Source organism: Scardinius erythrophthalmus, assembly GCF_964197995.2.
Source record: "Scardinius erythrophthalmus genome assembly, chromosome: 9".
In the NCBI taxonomy this organism is placed as follows: Eukaryota; Metazoa; Chordata; class Actinopteri; order Cypriniformes; family Leuciscidae; genus Scardinius; species Scardinius erythrophthalmus.
The window spans coordinates 45,848,810-45,867,529 of NC_138229.1; positions in this window are offsets into that span (position 1 = coordinate 45,848,810).

Below are 18,720 nucleotides of genomic sequence, written 5' to 3' on the forward strand. Positions count from 1 at the left end.
ATCAGAAACAGATAGCATGTTACGTAGTTTAGCAATGTTTCTAAGGTGGAAAAAGGCTGTTCTTGTAACATATGAAATATGATTTTCAAAAGACAGGTTGCAGTCTAATATAACACCCAGGTCTTTTACTGTAGAGGATGAAGTAAAAGGGCATCCTACTATGTTAAAGTTGTATTGTGAGAGGTTTTGTGGGTGGTTTTTTGAACCGATGATTAGTACCTCTGTCTTGTCTGGATTTAATAAAAGAAAATTACGAGTCATCCAATCTTTTATATCTTTAACACACTCTGTCAATTTGGATAATTTAGCGTTTTCATCCGGCCGTGATGAAATATATATTTGAGTGTCATCAGCATAACAATGGAAACTAATTCCATGTTTCCTTATAATATTTCCAAGTGGCAGCATATATATTGAGAATAACAGAGGGCCTAACACAGATCCCTGCGGCACTCCATAGTTTACTGGAGTTATGATCGATTTTTCTCCATTTAAATAGACAAAATGGTAGCGGTCAGATAAATATGATCTAAACCAGCTTAATGCTTGTCCTTGAACACCAGTATAATGTTGTAGTCGATCTAAGAGTATTGTGTGATCTATAGTATCGAACGCAGCACTAAGATCAAGTAAAACTAATATTGAGATACAGCCTTGGTCAGAAGCTAAGAGTAAATCATTTGTGATTTTAACGAGCGCAGTTTCAGTGCTATGATGCGGCCTGAATCCTGACTGAAACTTTTCATAGATGTCATTTTCTTGTAAGAAAGAGCCCAGTTGGGCAGACACAACTTTTCTAGTATTTTAGACATAAAAGGTAGATTTGAAATGGGTCTATAATTTGCTAGATTATGTGGATCTAATTGTGGTTTCTTAATGAGAGGTTTTATAACTGCCAGTTTAAATGTTCTAGGAACATAACCTAAAGATAAAGACGAGTTAATAATATTGAGGAGAGGCTCTTCCACTACAGGTAACACTTCTTTCAGTAGTTTAGTTGGTATGGGATCTAATAAACATGTTGTTGTTTTAGAGGAAGTGATAAGTTTATTTAACTCTTTTTGTTCTATAGTTGTAAAGCACTGTAATTGAAGCCCAACACAACTTACAGTGAGCAGAGTTCAATCAAAAACTCACAGATATAGTTATTATCAGTAATAAAGCAACCTGTGAGTATTAGAGGGCATGTTGTGTATTGATAATTATGGTTTATTTAAACCTAGGGTATTCCTCATGAATGTGTCTATTGTGCTCATGCTAACATGCTCTCTCTTCACCTCTGTTGCAGAGATTTAAGGAAATTAGAAGTTGTGCAAAATATTGTATGCCAGGACAACTAGGACTTGCAGCTTTACCAAAAAAACAATCAAATAAACAGATTTTTACATGAATGACAAAAGGAAGCACAAATTAGACACGTTGCTACATTTTCCTACCAAGACTGACAGAATCACCTTCAATTAGGCCGATTCAAAAATGATATGAGATTAAACCAGACTTACTACTTTCTTCTTCGCTCGTCTCTGCACTCTTCAGTTTTACTTCTATAGCAGATGGTCTGAAAAACAGCAAACATTAATATTTCACAAAAAATAGTTACTATAATGACTAATTGTGTTTTAGATGCATTTGACAATGTTTTATAGTTGTTTTAAGACAGACAAATGTCTCCACATAGATTTTAAACAGATTTATCAAAGACTTCAGACGTTGACTATATACACACTGCTGAAGTTGCTAGAAATCAGTGTCAGCATCATGTTACAGCGGTTAACGTCAGTATTCACGTTAGTCATATTAGCAAATGCATAGCAGACCTGTCCACCTAGGAAAAAGTTTAAATTTAGACTTCTAAATCTAATCACATTAAAGTGACATATACACACGCACACCATATATCTGATAAACAGAAGCTCTGAGTGAGGCACACCATATTAGAGGGCTGCATTGGGATTGAGTCCCGCCGGGTCCCGCGGGACCCAACGCAAATCTCGCGGGAGCGGGCGGTTTGAACTTTGCTGCGGGCGGGAATGGGCGGCTAAAAAAAACACTGCGGGATCGGGAGGTAGCCTTGCAACATGATGGAGATGTCAATAATGGCGCTTTTCCACTACACAGTACCAGCTCGGCTCGGCTCGGCTCGACTCGACTCGCCTTTGTTTGGTTTTCCACTGTGTAAAAGTTGTAACTGTATCTGCTTCCAGGTACTTTTTTTCGTGCCCCCTCCGGCGAGGTTCTGAGCGAGCTTAGGCGATACTAAAATGTGACGTGAAAACACGGCAGACTGCTCAGAGAGAAGCATCACTATTCACTGCGTCATCATTGCACGCGCAAGACAGAGTATCCTGAATAAAAAACAGCAAAAACGAAAACAAAACCATCCAAAAACAGCACACTCGATTTCCTCCATTATCCTGTGTGTATGTGTCCAGGAGGCTATGCCGGCCAGGGAAACGAAACAAACAACCCCATGAATCTCTTTAATAATAGCAATACAAATATGTGTTTTTTCCTGCGGGACGGGAGAAGACACAAAATCAATGCATCTCTATTATTGTGCGGGAATAAATTCTCAGAGTTTTGCGGGTGCGGGCGGGAGTGGACATACATATTGCGGGAGCGGGCGGGAGTGAAACACATACGTTGCGGGAGCGGGCGGTAATGGTCAGAAATTCGGCGGGCGCGGGCGGGAGCGGGATGAAGAAAACAGTCCCGCGCAGGGCTCTACACCATATATCTGATAAACAGAAGCTCTGAGTGAGGCGAGGCGAGCTCATTATCATAAGAACCAATCACAACCCTTCAACGGCTCTGGACCAATCAGGACTAGTCATGTGTGTTATGCTATTGTTAGAATTTAAACAAGTACAAACTTTTTTAAACATCTTTGGAAAATGAATCTATTTTGCATTTCAAATAATATGATGTTGAAATCCAGAATTTCAGTAATACAAATGTATCATGTAATGGACAACAGTCTTTAAGTAGCCTTTTACAAGTAGCCTTTTACAAGTAGCCTTTTACAAGTAAAAGTGAACAACATTAATTTCAGGTATGCTTAATAATAGTTGACAAATGTTTATAATACTTTATAAGTTGGTACATTGTAAATGTTTTTTTTTTAATATTAAAACTATAAATACATAAATATTTTAGATATATTGCAGTAGGCCTAAGTGTTTATAAAGTACATATATTTTAAACACACTAAAAGCTTAATAATTTTACTATGTGCTTTAAACAAAGTACAAAAAGTATGAAGTATACAATACAAAGTATAAAATGTACTTTAAGTAAGAGTAAGTATGTTCTCTGTAAATACACTAAAACTTCACTAAAAGTATGCTTGTGTTTAGCATATTTCTTAAAAGTGTAACTAAGCATATATTTATTACTAAAGTACTTGTAGTGTACTTTTTTAGAAATATATTAAAATGAAATTCAATATATTTTGAATGCACTTCAAATTAACATGTTGGGAATACAATTGTATTATAAACATACTACATAAATATAATAAGTATATTTTTAATGCATTTAATACCACGTCTTTATCATCTGTCTTGTAGTTTGATGTTCATTATGATTCCAGGGAAGATCATGAGCTCATCTCATCCGTGAGTTTATATAGTCAACTATCTTTGTATTTCAGCCTCTGGTCTCACTGTGATCATTTGCACTTAAACTAGTTTCCTTTAATTAACACTGAGTGTGATTTCAGTCAGTCAGCAACACAGATTTCCATTTCTTAAAGAAAACAGGCTTGCAGAGCAGCAGAAGAATCAATATTTTAGAGAGATCAAAGTATCTGTGCTTTATCTCACCGATCATTCATGGGTTTCTTATTCTACTGAGGATATGAATAAATGCTGAGTGAACTTTAAAAATGAAAGCATCAGATATAAAGTGTTTTCAGATTACTTCAGTCGTCGTAGTTGAGCCGAACCGTTTGTGAAAGTTAGACTGGTTTTTCACTCAAACCACCATTGTTAGTTAATTGTGTCTTTAAGGTAATTACAGTTGCACACGTTGGATCAAATAGTTTGTCTGTAATCTCAGGCATTTCCTACATTAGATCCACAAGCTTTAAGATGTGTGTTTTTACAGTGTGTGCAGTGAATGAAGAGCTCTTTAAACACAGCAGTGGAAACTTGTGAAACATCTGTCAGTCTGTGTGTTGCTCCACAAACTTCTGCTTTGACCTGCAGACGAAACACACAATCCTATCAGTTACGTAAGTTCTTCAAGATTTATTCCTAGTTTAATAAACCATTGTACACTTGCAGCTGTGCTGGACTGAATATTCAGAACAACAGCATTCTTGCTTCTGTGATATTGTTCAAATGGAGGATTTCCAAACTTTAATCTTACATTTCACGTATTTCAAGCTTTCTAACATTACACACATCTCCTCTAAAGAACATGTAAAGCAAACTGAGGAAACTTTATTTCAACAATCACACAGAAAACAAGTTATGTCATATATCTTTCCCTAATGTTTTTAATAAAGTAGTAAATAGTAAATGAATGCATGTTTTTTAAACTAATGACTGGTTTGTTATTTAGTGTTGCCTGTCAAGATTTCATGAAACAATGGCAGAACAAAACGCCAGCATCACCGGATCAAGTGAAGATTATTATATCAACGGATCAAGTGGAGTAAATTATGAAGATGAATGGAGCCGTCAGATGAGGGAATTTTACAGGAAACTTGAGTTTGCAGACTCATTAATTATCAGTATAATTTCAGCCATTGAGATTCTGATCATGATCTTAACTCTGTTTGCGTTGTGTGCTCTTATCAAATCTAATCGCTCCACTCCAGTGTTTGTTATTCATTTGATTCTTTCAGATCTCATTCAGATCATTTGTAGATTAACACACACAATCACAAGGTCAGAAGGTGCCAGAATTACATATTTCTATAGTTTGATTGTGGGTGTGTATTTTATGGCATGTGTTGCTTTTGAACGATATCTTCTGGTTTCTCATCCTATCTGGTACAGATCTCATCATTCACTAAAAGTCTGCTGTGTCGTTTCTGTGATCATCTGGTTTGTTCCTCTGATCTTTGCAGTCATACTAAGCCCTCTGTTCCTACCGATCACCTGTTTAATCCCCTACCCGATAATCATTCTGTGTTTTGTTGGCACTTGTCGCGGTCTTTCACGCGCAATTTCACTTACTTCTCTAAAGCGCAAGAAAATTTTGGGCAGTTTGTTCCTGGTGCTTCTGACTTACACTTTTCTCATTCTCCCCTTCATGATCAGTTTTATTGTAGGTTGCTTTTCCAGTCACAACAGTTTTACATTGCTTCAGATGTTTGTGTATTTGTCTAATTATCTCCTGTATCTGAACCCACTGGCTGACTGTGTATTGTACATGTTCTTGAGGCCTGATGTTGGAGGGATAATGAAGTCTGTTCACTGCTGTTGTAGAACTGACACACATCAGAGTTCGACACACAGCCGGGACGAACACTCTCGAGACAGTAGTGCAGCGTTTGGCTGCTGTGTTTCAATGCAAAAGCCTGCGTCTCATTCACAGACCGCCTGCAGTTCAGTTTAAACATCTGCACTCAATAAATGAAGTCAATGCCATTCTTTTCACTGCACACACCCTTCCTTTCTGTGACATTTAGGGTTATTAGAGAGAACTCTTGACTCATAAAACTCAAAACTCAATTGCTCTGTTTGCGCTCCATTAAACACATACGGTAAACAGAGTTTTATTAAAGATGTATTGATGTGCCGTTGATGCTTCTGCTGACGTTCTGTATCAGCAGGACTTTATCATACGATGGAGAGGAGGGTTGTATAAAGCACGGTTTATTCTCATTAATTCCCCCGATAGACTGACAGACCAACAACATCAAGTAGTTTAATGTCATAGTCTTGCTTGTGTTCCTAATGCATGTACATTATACTCTTTTACCAAATAACTACTATTCACGCTATTATTCACAGCACTTGAATATTGTTAGTTTAACTTCTGTTGTTCTCCTCATTTGTAAATCGCTTTGGTTTAAAGCGTCTGCTAAATGATTCAATGTAAATGTATTAAAAAGATGAATCACTCAAAAATGAAAACTGACATAATGTACATATGCCCTCATGTCGACCAAAAGCTGGATAACTTTCTTTCTTCTGTGGAACATAAAAGACAATATTTAGAGATTTCTTTGTCCATACATTAGAAGTCAGTGGACAGTTTCGGGTGAACTATCCCTAAAAAGACTTGATTTAAAGTGCACAGAATATATTAGAAGAGTACTAAGTTTATATACAGATATTAACCAGAGCTTGCATGGAAATCAGAAGAGAGTTATTTGTAATATAGTTGTGTCTTTATAGAAGTGTTTCATATCGAGTCAGAGACTGTCCTGTATTCTCTCTTTTCTATTATTAATATAATTAAAGAGCTCTCAGTTCTCCTGTATGTGTTTCTGTCTGTGATTATTTGACAAATAACAGCTGAGTTGAACTGAGAAGGTCCACTTCCAGAAGAGAGAATCCACTTGCTCACATGACTTTAATGCAAAGACTCCACATGGAAAGAGCTCTCGCTCCGCTACAGTATAAGCCTTATTCCGCCTCTCCCACTGTTAATAAAATGTTAACAATTATCATACAGTTTTATAAATGTTTGGTATCCAACTGTCTGTCTCTGGTAACATTTTTCATATATGCTGGGTAAGATTAATGGTATAAGTTATCATCATCTCATACATCTATTTTGTAACTATTTTAAGTGTAACCAATGACCATAACCATATTTTGTCATTAAACCTTTTCAATTACAACTAATGTGCTAACTAGTTTTGATTTGGTATTGACTTTGAAGTGCTACTCTAGTAATCATGGACAGATTTACGATTTCTTGAACTCGAAGAGTCCATAAAGCTTGGCTTCCTTGGTAAATGCAATACAATATTGTCACTCTCTATAGCAACGCTCTCCCACATATTAAGCTATTGTAACTGCGCTTATTTCCGTCGTTGGTTAGGTGGCAGTGGGTGGAACAGACAAGATTTCATGAAACAATGGCAGAACAAAATGCCAGCAGCAACGGATCAAGTGAAGATTATTATATCAACGGATCAAGTGGAGTAGATTATGGAGATGAATGGAGACGTCAGATGAGGGAATTTTACAAGAAACTTGATTCTGCAGACTCATTAATTATCAGTATAATTTCAGCCATTGAGATTCCAGTCATGATCTTAACTCTGTTTGTGTTGTGTGCTCTTCTGTGCTCTACCATCTTGTTAAGAACATTTCTTTAGTCATTCGGCAGTCTTGCAGCCTGAACCACTGCAGGAATCCACCCTTACAGATGGTGCCGAAACCCGGGATCCCTTGCAGTGAGTTTTCTGAAGTTTACTTTGATCGGTCATCAGAATGAGGACATTTTTTCACAGTTGATTTTGTGAATGGATTAAAGCTGACCTTCTGACCATGGAATGGGTAAGTCTGTTTTCATTGTTTAATGGCTTCATTGTTTTCAGCTTTAATAGTCCCATTACTGTATAATTTGTGAATCCGTGAATATTCAGATCTCCTCAGTGATGGAAGGGAAAAATTCTGATAATAGTGATGTATTGTTTGCTTTATGGAGCAAAAATGTTGAGCCTACCCTGTGTAAACTCAAGAAAGTGTTGGACCCAACAGTGCTAAAGACATCTTTGAGTAAGCGGGCAGGGATACTGTCCAGCAGGCAGTTTGCAGGACGAAGCTGCTTAACTACGTCAGAGAGAACGTGTATGTGTAGTAACTTTCCCTCATCAGCTCGACATCCGCTGTTAAAGCTCACTTTGCGTTTTTGTGCAGATTTGCTGACATCAATGTTTTGTCACATGTTTTGTCTCTTTTGACTGACTTGAGTGGTGTGTTGATTACTGTGTAAGTGTGAGTGGATGTAAAAAAGTATATATATATATATATATATATATATATATATATATATATATATATATATATATATATATATATTAGGGCTGTTAATGTGTTTACGTATGCGGTAAATTTTTGTCCAGTTTAACCAGTTAAAATATTTAACGCAAAACGCTGTTAATTTTTGTCATCCTTTGGGTAGTGTTAAACTATATGATCCCGCTCTTATTCATGCAAATGCTTTTAAACCATTCAAGAGCGACAAGTATGGAAGTATTATCAACCCAGTATAAATCTGTCATTATTCAAGTCAATGCTCAAATCATAAATCAAATGCACAAAAGATAAATCAAATGCTCAATCGGAAGCCGCAGATGGCAAATGATAAATCAGATGCAAATGAGGAGTGTCAATCAAGTAGCGTGGGCAGAGCTTAGAGACGGAAGAGATGAAGATAGGTGACAATGGTTCCCTTTCAAGGGTTACCACTAGGGGAACGCTTTACGTGATGATGTCTTGAAGCACATGTAAAATCAGTCCAATGGTGTGGCGGAACGTCAGAGGCGGGTGACGTCATGAACCAGGAAACTATAAAGCCTGGCCAAACAAAGCAGCGCTAGCTTCTGTGTCTTCACAAGCGCTCTATGTTAAACTGTTTTGTCTATTTGGTGTTGTCTGAGTATATATACAGTGGGGAGAACAAGTATTTGATACACTGCCGATTTTGCAGGTTTTCCTACTTACAAAGCATGTAGAGGTCTGTAATTTTTATCATAGGTACTCTTCAACTGTCAAAAATCCAGAAAATCACATTGTATGATTTTTAAATAAATTTTAATCAAATTAATTTGCTTTTATTGCATGATGTAGCCCTATGGGAATTTTGGGTATTTCCTAAAATCATTATTTTTATTTTGGTTATTTTCTTTAAAATGTACATTTCATGTTGTTAAAAATGTTTAAATAATGTTTATGTGTGTTAAAAAATAAGTTAGTTAAAATTCACTTACCTAGAGGAAAGATCCAATCAGGGGTCAGGGTGAGAGGTCGGGAGGAAGCAGGAAGATAACGTTGGGAGAATGACACGAGGGAGAGAAAGAGAGACACATGAGTGAGAACGGCGCTGTAACTAGTCACGTTAAAAATTGGTAAAACACCAAGTTAATGAGTGTGATGGTAAATGAAATGTAATTGTATACCGCACGAAGAGTGAGGAAAAAGACATTTTGACCAAGTTTACAGTGTTAGTTAATAGTTGGACTCGGTTTGAGTTTTCAATGAGGAGAATGAGTGGACGGCTAGTCAGCACGATTCAGCTATAAAGACTATGCCAGTGAGTAGCCTGCTCGGTTGCCCTTTTGTGCATCGTCTGAAAAAAACACTTATCTCCAGAGCCATTCCCTGCTTAGCTGCCGGACGACGTCTTCAACAACCAGCATCGCCAGCACCGCGTTGCCGCGGTGTGGACGACGACAACGACCAGCATTACTACAGCAGTGAGTTTTTGTTCCCTTTCGAAAGGGAACTCTACACTACGTCAGAATGACGCTATGGGGAACGCCTCAGGCGTGACAGGTGTCTGAAATCAAATATCAACTCACGTCAATCATGTTGACCGGCGACAGCCCGTGAATCATCAGCTTGATTGATTAACGCGCGACCTGGATGTATAAAGGGGAGCCTTGCACACATGACAACATCTTTTCGTCTTCAGGGACTGTTTGTCTGTTTTGAGAATATCGCTGAAGCGCGCGGGAGGCTCTCGAGAGAGCCTCTTGTGCAAACTGTGAGCGTTTTTTATTTAAAAATGCTCCGCTCTCGTCTGACCCTTTTCTCGAGGGAGGAGGGTTCAGCATCTGAGCTGTGGTGCGTGCGATCTGTGAAACAATACTGTTTGGGTACGAGGCGTTCACAGTCAGTTCCTGAGGGTGCTGGCAGTGTTCATTAAGAAATATCTCGGCGCGCGTGAGAAAGGAAAAATCCGTGCGCTGTCGGATGTTTCAACCTCGCACCTGTTGACTTTCTTCTCGAGGGATGAAAGCCAAATATTTTTTTAACGGCTCGTTTCTCGCGCTTGCCGAGGCAGTGTGTACGAGAACGTATAAATGTTAAAACAGTATTGTCTGGTGATTATGGCTGCATTTAATTCTATGAATTAAAATGGTGGAATATTATCTGACTTTTAAGAAGTTAGATATTTAGTAATTCAGCCTATCATCCAGATCGCGTTATCCAGTGTTTTTGGCTGCATTTTAATTGAGGAATTAAAATGATGAGCAGTGAACAAAAAGAGCAGGTGTAATTCTGGTCTTTTTGTAAAATGTGAAATTAACATATTTCTGTTTCTTTTCAGACCATGTCTCCTGTTTTAGAGTCTGGGGCAAAATGTTATGGGTAAGAAAGTAAATCTAAAGATTTTTTCGATGGTCAAGTAGTAGGTCTTAACAGGCCTCCTTGACCAGACAGTCCCCATTTTGCAACCGGACAGTGCTTGGGCCTCCCTGAGGTGAGCTCCCAGGAATTGACTGTCAAGGAGGAATGTGGTTCTCAGGTTATAGGCCTCACTAGGCCTTCCTGAATACCATGCCTTCCTGAATATGAGCTCCCACATTCTGTGGTTATCAAGTTATAGGCCTCACCAGGCCTTTTTGAATATGAGCTCCCACATACTGTGGTTATCAGGTCATTGGCCTCACTAGGCCTTCCTGAAAATGAGCTCCCACATACTGTGGTTGAATATGAGCTCCCACATTCTGTGGTTATCAAGTTATAGGCTTCACCAGGCCTTCCTGGTTATGAGCTCCCACATACTGTGGTCGCCAGGTTACAGGCCTCATCCGGCCTTCCTGGTTATGAGCTCCCACATACTGGGATATCAGGTTACAGGCCTTACTAGGCCTTCCTGAATATGGGCTCCCATACACGGTGGTCGCCAGGTTACAGGCCTCGCCAGGCCTTCCTGGTTATGAGCTCCCACATACTGTGGCGCCAGGTTACAGGCCTCACCGGCCTTCCTGGTGATGGGCTTCTACATGTCAGGTTGCAGGCCTCACCCGGCCTTCCTGAATGTGAGCTCCCACATACTGTGGTCATCAGGTTACAGGCCTCATCCGGCCTTCCTGGTTATGAGCTCCCACATACTGTGGTCGCCAGGTTACAGGCCTTACTAGGCCTTCCTGAGTATGAGCTCCCACACACCGTGGTCGCAGGTCTTTCTAGTTATGAGCTTCCTCATGTCAGGTTATAGGCCTCATCCGGCCTTCCTGAATGTGAGTTCCCACTTACTGTGGTCACCAGGTTTCAGGCCTCATAGGCCTTCCTGAGTATCCCACATACTGTGGTCGCCAGGTAACAGGCCTCACAGGCCTTCCTGAGTATGAGCTCCCACATACTGTGGTCACCAGGTTTCAGGCCTCACAGGCCTTTCTGAGTGTTAAGCTCCCACATTCAGTGGTCACCAGGCTTCAGGCTTCCTAAAGGCCTTCCTGGTTATGAGTTTTCACATGTCAGGTTACAGTCCTCTCCAGGCCTTCCTGAATGTGAACTCCCACTCGCTGTGGTCGCTAGGGTTTAGGCCTCACTAGTTGTGAGCTTTCACATGTCAGGTTGCAGGCCTCATCAGGCCTTCCTGAATGTGAGCTCCCACGCATTGTGTCCATCAGGTTACAGGCCTCATCTGGCCTTCCTGATCATGGGTTCCCACATGCTGTGGTTGCCAGGTTACAGGCCTCACCGGCCTTCCTGGATACGAGCTCCCACAGTCTGTGGTCGTCAGGTCATAGGCCTCACTAGGCCTTCCTGAATATAGAGTGATGAAGTACATGCACCTTTACTTCATCTATTTTTCTTAAACCCATGCTTATGGTAAGTCACACGACTAACGTCCTGTGTACTTTCTAAAATCCATTTTTTGTGGTAAGGGTCATGCGCTGTACGCTTCGGTCCCTTCCTATGTGGCTCAGACCCTGGTCTTTCACCTCGGGTCCCACTCTAGATGCGTCCTGTCGTCACGTATATTACGACAGACGCCTTTCTCTAGCTACTTCCACATTCTGATGAGCTCCCACACACTGTGGTCACCGCGTTACAGGCCTCACCGGCCTTCCCGAGTATGAGCTCCCACATGCTGTGGTCGCCAGGTTACAGGCCTCATCAGGCCTTCTTGGATTCAGAATGGCTAAGTACATGCACTTTCTTTCATGTACTTTCTATAATCCATATTTATGGTAAGGGTTGTGCGCTGTACGCTTAATTCCGTTTTTTACGTGGCCCAGACTTCGGTTCTAGGGCCTTTCTGAAAGTAAACTCCCACAGGTTGTGGTCCCCAGGTTACAGGCCTCACCGGCCTTCCTGATATGAGCTCCCACATGCTATGGTCGCCAGGTTAGAGGCCTCACCGGCCTTCCTGAAGGTAACCTCCCACATATTGTGGTTGAATACAAGCTCCCCCATGTTGTGGTCGCCAGGTTAGAGGTCCTACCAGGCCTTCCTGGAGGTAGCTCCCTTTAGGCCCTCACAGGCCTCCTCAGTGTTTTGAAACACAAACACTGGGTAGATCCATGGATCGAGTAGAGAAACTCCCCTCGCTGGCAAGGGTTGTAAAGCACTATGCTGAGTCATACTCTCCAGGATGTCCCGTCTCTGAGATCCAGGCTGAGTGATTCACTGCCTGCTTCGCAGTCCCTCGGGTTGGATGCCTTCCTAAGGCAAGTGTCCAGAGGCTCAGTCTTCGGACAGACAGGAAGTGGCCAGACTGTAGTGTCTTATGTAGTGACACCAGGTCAGGCCTGCCTGGTGGCATTTCAGGTGGTACGCTCCCCTGAATAGTGACTGGCTGGGAGTCCCTTGGGTCCCCTAGCCACACTCCCTAGAAGGGACCCCTTCTATTGGAAGCTGATGTCCTAAGCCTTTGAGCTGGCCCAGATATTCCCCCCATTTACTATGTTCTGGCGGTTTCTTGGTTCATTAGCTTGGGCTATGACCGGTAGGGAGTGCTGTCACTGACAGCCCGATGTGACCTAAGGGTGAGTGGTTCCAGTGTTTCTGAATTACTGGTTCGGACAGTTGTCACTGCCTTTGGGCATACACTCCCCTCAGCATGGTGGCGTTGGTATATCGTTCCCCATAGCGTCATTCTGACGTAGTGTAGAGTTCCCTTTCGAAAGGGAATGTCTCAGGTTACGACTGTAACCTATGTTCCCTGAGAACAGGGAACGAGACACTACGTCTTTCTGCCATGCCTCGGGGCCTGCCTGCAACAGTCCCTTCAGACGATAGGATGTTGTCATGTGTGCAAGGCTCCCCTTTATACATCCAGGTCGCACTTTAACCCTCTGGGGTCTAAGGTGTTTTTGGGGTCCTTGAGATGTTCTGACATGCCCTGACATTTTTGCTTTTTTCAGTTGCTTATAAACATATTAATGGCAAAAAAAAATTACACACTATTTAGCACAAACAGGGCTACCATGAAATGTGAGCAACAAGAATGTACATGTCTGCATTTTTGAGAGAATAATGTTTATGCATGGTTATTGAAAAAACTAAAAACTAAAGTTTCTGAAATAAGGCCATAAAACACATTCTAAATATGTGCCAATAAGACTTTTGTCTAAAAGATGTCATCGCCTAGTGTTTTTTCTTCAAAATGAAGTAAAAATCACCCTGCCTTATCATTCACATAACACAATACATTGCTTTGAATTTTGCAAAGCACTTTCTGTTTGGAAAGGCAATATGCGGAGTGGGCGTCAACGGTCATGCATATTTAGTGGTTCACACCTTAGGAGACAGTGGGGCCCGCATACTTAATTAGCCATTCATTCAGGTGAGTCACTGAGCCACAAAAATGCAAGAGCAACAGTTGGAAGCATCTCAATTCTTTTTTATTTTTCCACATATTGTGCTTGCAATTTGGCCTATAATATCCAAGGAAAACATGTCTAGTAATTGTGCAGTTAATTCTCATACTGTATTTTCAGTTTTGGAATATTTATCCTCTCCCCAAATTTGTCACTAATAAAACACAATAAAAGTTATTTAAAGAAAAGGCTTATATTTACCTTTTAATAGTTTGTTTACATCTACCTTGTAAATATGTTTTTTTATTAAAAAGGTTACAATTACAACAACAATTTAAGTGTAATCTTTCTTTGTAAAAACTAAAGTATACATTTTATCATACATATTTCAAAGGTAAGGATTTGATTGATTATTTGATAACTTTATTTTTGACAAAACATACTATATTTAACATAAGCAAATATTGGCAAACAAAAGCTTATTTGAGGTGGCAGATATTTTACAGTAAAAATGTATAATCTATCCAAAACTAATCAACGAAATGTTGTCTTTCATATGTCTGTAACATAGGTCTTTCATTTTTATTATAAGAAATATAAATGTTAATTTGCAGTTTAATACGTTGCTTATACAAATACATTTTATTTCAACATATTTCAGTCGATTTTTACTCAGTATAGCAATACAGTTTGCTAAAACCGAAACATTCATTCACAAACAGAAACGCCTGACTGTAACGTTGTTTTTATGAAAGATTAGGGCATATAAATGTTAATTTTCAGTTTAATACGTTGCTTATACAAATAGCCTACATTTTATTTCAACATATTTCTGTCGATTTTTACTCAACTCAGTATAGCAATACAGTTTGCTAAAACATCATCATTCGTTCACACAGAGACGCAATTTAAATTTAAACTATCTTTTTGCGAGCTGTGATAAACAGCGTGCATCTCTGCGGTTGCCGTTCATTCATTCACAGAAACGCGATTAACTTGAGAAGGAAAAAAAACTTACTACATTCAGGGAGTTTTTCCATACTCCCTGAAAACTGCAGTTGTCAAGCCCCTCCTGAAAAAGAGCAATCTGGATAAGACCATATTAAGCAACTATAGACCGATCTCAAATCTTCCTTTCATAGGCAAGATCATTGAAAAAGTTGTCTTCAATCAGCTGAACAAATTCTTGAGCTTGAATGGATACTTTGACAATTTTCAGTCTGGTTTCCGACCGCACCACAGCACAGAGACAGCGCTCATAAAGATAATAAACGATATTCGCTTAAATACTGATTCAGGCAAATTATCGGTGCTGGTGTTACTCGACCTCAGTGCTGCATTTGACACTGTTGATCATAACATACTTCTTGACAGGCTGGAAAACTGGGTGGGGCTTTCTGGGATAGTCCTAAAATGGTTCAGGTCATACTTAGATGGGAGAGGTTATTATGTGAGTATAGGTGAACATAAGTCTGAGTGGACATCCATGACATGCGGAGTACCTCAAGGCTCAATTCTTGCACCACTCCTGTTCAACCTGTATATGCTCCCAATGAGCCAAATAATGAGAAAGAACCAAATTGCTTACCACAGCTATGCAGACGACACACAGCTCTACTTAGCCCTATCGCCTAACGATTACAGCCCCATTGACTCCCTGTGCCAATGCATTGATGAAGTCAACAGTTGGATGTGTCAAAACTTTCTTCAGTTAAACAAAGACAAAACTGAAGTCATTGCGTTTGGAAACAAAGATGAAGTTCTCAAGGTGAATGCATACCTTCACTCTAGGGGTCAAACAACTAAACATCAAGTTAGTGGTGTGACACTAGAGTCAGACCTTAGTTTCAGTAGTCATGTCAAAGCAATAACTAAATCAGCATACTATCATCTGAAAAATATTGCTAGAATTAGATGCTTTGTTTCCAGACAAGACTTAGAGAAACTTGTGCATGCTTTCATCACCAGCAGGGTGCATTACTGTAATGGACTCCTCACTGGCCTTCCCAAAAAGACCATAAGACAGTTGCAGCTCATACAGAACGCAGCCGCCAGGATTCTGAGCAGAACCAGAAAATATGAACACATCACACCAGTCCTCAGGTCTTTACACTGGCTCCCAGTTAAATTTAGGATTGATTTTAAAGTATTATTACTGGTATATAAATCATTCAATGGTCTAGGACCTCAATACATTGCAGATATGCTCACTGAATATAAACCCAACAGATCACTCAGATCACTAGGATCATATCAGCTAGAAATACCAAGGGTTCACTCTAAGCATGGCGAGTCTGCTTTTAGCTATTATGCCAGCCGCAGCTGGAACCAGCTTCCAGAGGAGATCAGACGTGCTCCTACAGTAGTCACATTCAAATCTAGACTCAAAACACATCTGTTTAGCTATGCATTTACTGAATGAGCACTGTGCCAATGTTCGTCCGACTGTTTGTACTGTATTTTATTTTATTTTTCTAAACTGTTTTAATTATTCTTATTTCTTTTATTATTTTAATTTCTTCTATGTAAAGCACTTTGAATTGCCATTGTGTATGAAATGTGCTATATAAATAAACTTGCCTTGCCTTGCCTTGCCTACATATTCGGATCTTCTCTCCTGCAATACCCGCACTCTGAAGTAGATTTTCCATTATTCTTATTCCTGACAGCGCTGCCAGATGGTGTAAACACGTAGGCTACAATGATATGATTAAACTTGTGTTTTCTCGAGCTGATATGGGGGCGTTCACAGGTTTGCTTGGATTGCCTCAGTAATTTGCGTTTGAATAGCACGCGCTCTCCGTGGGCGGAGTCACATTACCTTTGAATGAGCTCTAATTAGCTTGACTGGAATCGCTCTCTTTTAATACAGATTTCACAAGATGAGAATATTTGTTTTTTATATAAATTACCTCATTTAAAAGAAGATAATTCAAGCTTCATGCCTGTGTGTCTGTATGCTTGTTTGACTGAGTATTCGCTGAGTCACAGTTCATTTTCGGACGCGTTTCAGAATGGTCTTCACTGACAGAGAGAAGGCAGAACTCGCATCACGTTTATTTTTCTTTATTTGGCAAAAAGCACAACACTTTGTTTTTATTGTGAGTATACACAAAAATAATACACATTTAACAGAATCGATTGATGTATGAAACTTGCTTGTAATATCAAAGTCCACAGAGCAAAATTAATTTCTTTTGAACTGAACTGAAAAAAAGCGAGCTGGTATCGCCGGCGATACGGTCGACCCCAGGGGGTTAATCAATCAAGCTGATGATTCACGGGCTGTCGCCGGTCAACATGATTGACGTGAGTTGATATTTGATTTCAGACACCTGTCATGCCTGAGGCGTTCCCCATAGCGTCATTCTGACGTAGTGTCTCGTTCCCTGTTCTCAGGGAACATAGGTTACAGTCGTAACCTGAGACGTTTTGTTTGCTGCGTCACGGCGCGAAGCGGCCATTGTGTTTAAGGTCTCTCCGCTCACAAGCCACGCTACAGGCCTGCAACGTGTCCTCCTCTGACTGTCTGGGTATTCATTTCATTTTATTTGATTTAGTGGCCACTTAGTCATTTGCCGGCTTAGATTTAATTTTGGGGAATTTAGTGTTTTTGTATAATTGGTCATTTGACTGAACTGTGTTTCATTTGAATTGCACATTTGATATTTGAACTGTATATATGTAAATACTATATATTTTTCAGTAAATAGTTTAAACGTATTTCTGTTGAATATTTTCATTACATTGGGTTTATGATATTGATAATTTTGATACTTAAAGCAAGATAATAGCAAGATAATTATTGAGTTTACAGTAGCCTGGTTTAAAGTGAAAGTGTTTATTAACGGTGCTTAAGATAGCCTAAGTGACTTTTCAATTGATGCTTATTGCACTTATAGTATTGCTAGCCATTTAAAATGGGTAGAATATTAATATAATTTAAAAGGTTAATGCTTATTTAACCAAGCACTTGAGATAGCTGCATACAATTAGTGTTTCACTTTCATTTAGCTATAGAGACTCTTTATTGCCATTTTGCATTAAGTTAAAAGCTACCATTAAGTTAACTGCTAACAACTAAATAATAATTAGGGAAATATAGTAAAGCATTAATTAATATTAGAGAGAGAGAGATCTCTCGCCACATTGGAATTCGGGGAATGCACTCTGCACTAATAGCTATACACGCTAGGGGGCGCTTCAATGACATAAGTATTTGATCACCTACCAACCAGTAAGAATTCCGGCTCTCACAGACCTGTTAGTTTTTCTTTAAGAAGCCCTCCTGTTCTCCACTCATTACCTGTATTAACTGCACCTTTTTGAACTCGTTACCTGTATAAAAGACACCTGTCCACACACTTAATCAAACAGACTCCAACCTCTCCACAATGGCCAAGACCAGAGAGCTGTGTAAGGACATCAGGGATACAATTGTAGACCTGTACAAGGCTGGGATGGGCTACAGGACAATAGGCAAGCAGCTTGGTGAGAAGGCAACAACTGTTGGCGTAATTATTAGAAAATGGAAATTCAAGATGATGGTCAATCTCCCTCGGTCTGGGGCACCATGCAAGATCTCACCTCGTGGGGCATCAATGATCATGAGGAACGTGAGGGATCAGCCCAGAACCACACGGCAGGACCTGGTCAATGACCTGAAGAGAGCTGGGACCACAGTCTCAAAGAAAACCATTAGTAACACACTAAGCCGTCATGGATTAAAATCCTGCAGCGAACGCAAGGTCCCCCTGCTCAAGCCAGCGCATGTCCAGGCCCGTCTGAAGTTTGCCAATGACCATCTGGATGATCCAGAGGAGAAATGGGAGAAGGTCATGTGGTCTGATGAGACAAAAAAAAGTGCTTTTTGGTCTAAACTCCACTCGCCGTGTTTGGAGGAAGAAGAAGGATTAGTGCAACCCCAAGAACACCATCCCAACCGTGAAGCATGGAGGTGGAAACATCATTCTTTGGGGATGCTTTTCTGCAAAGGGGACAGGACGACTGCACCGTATTGAGGGGAGGAT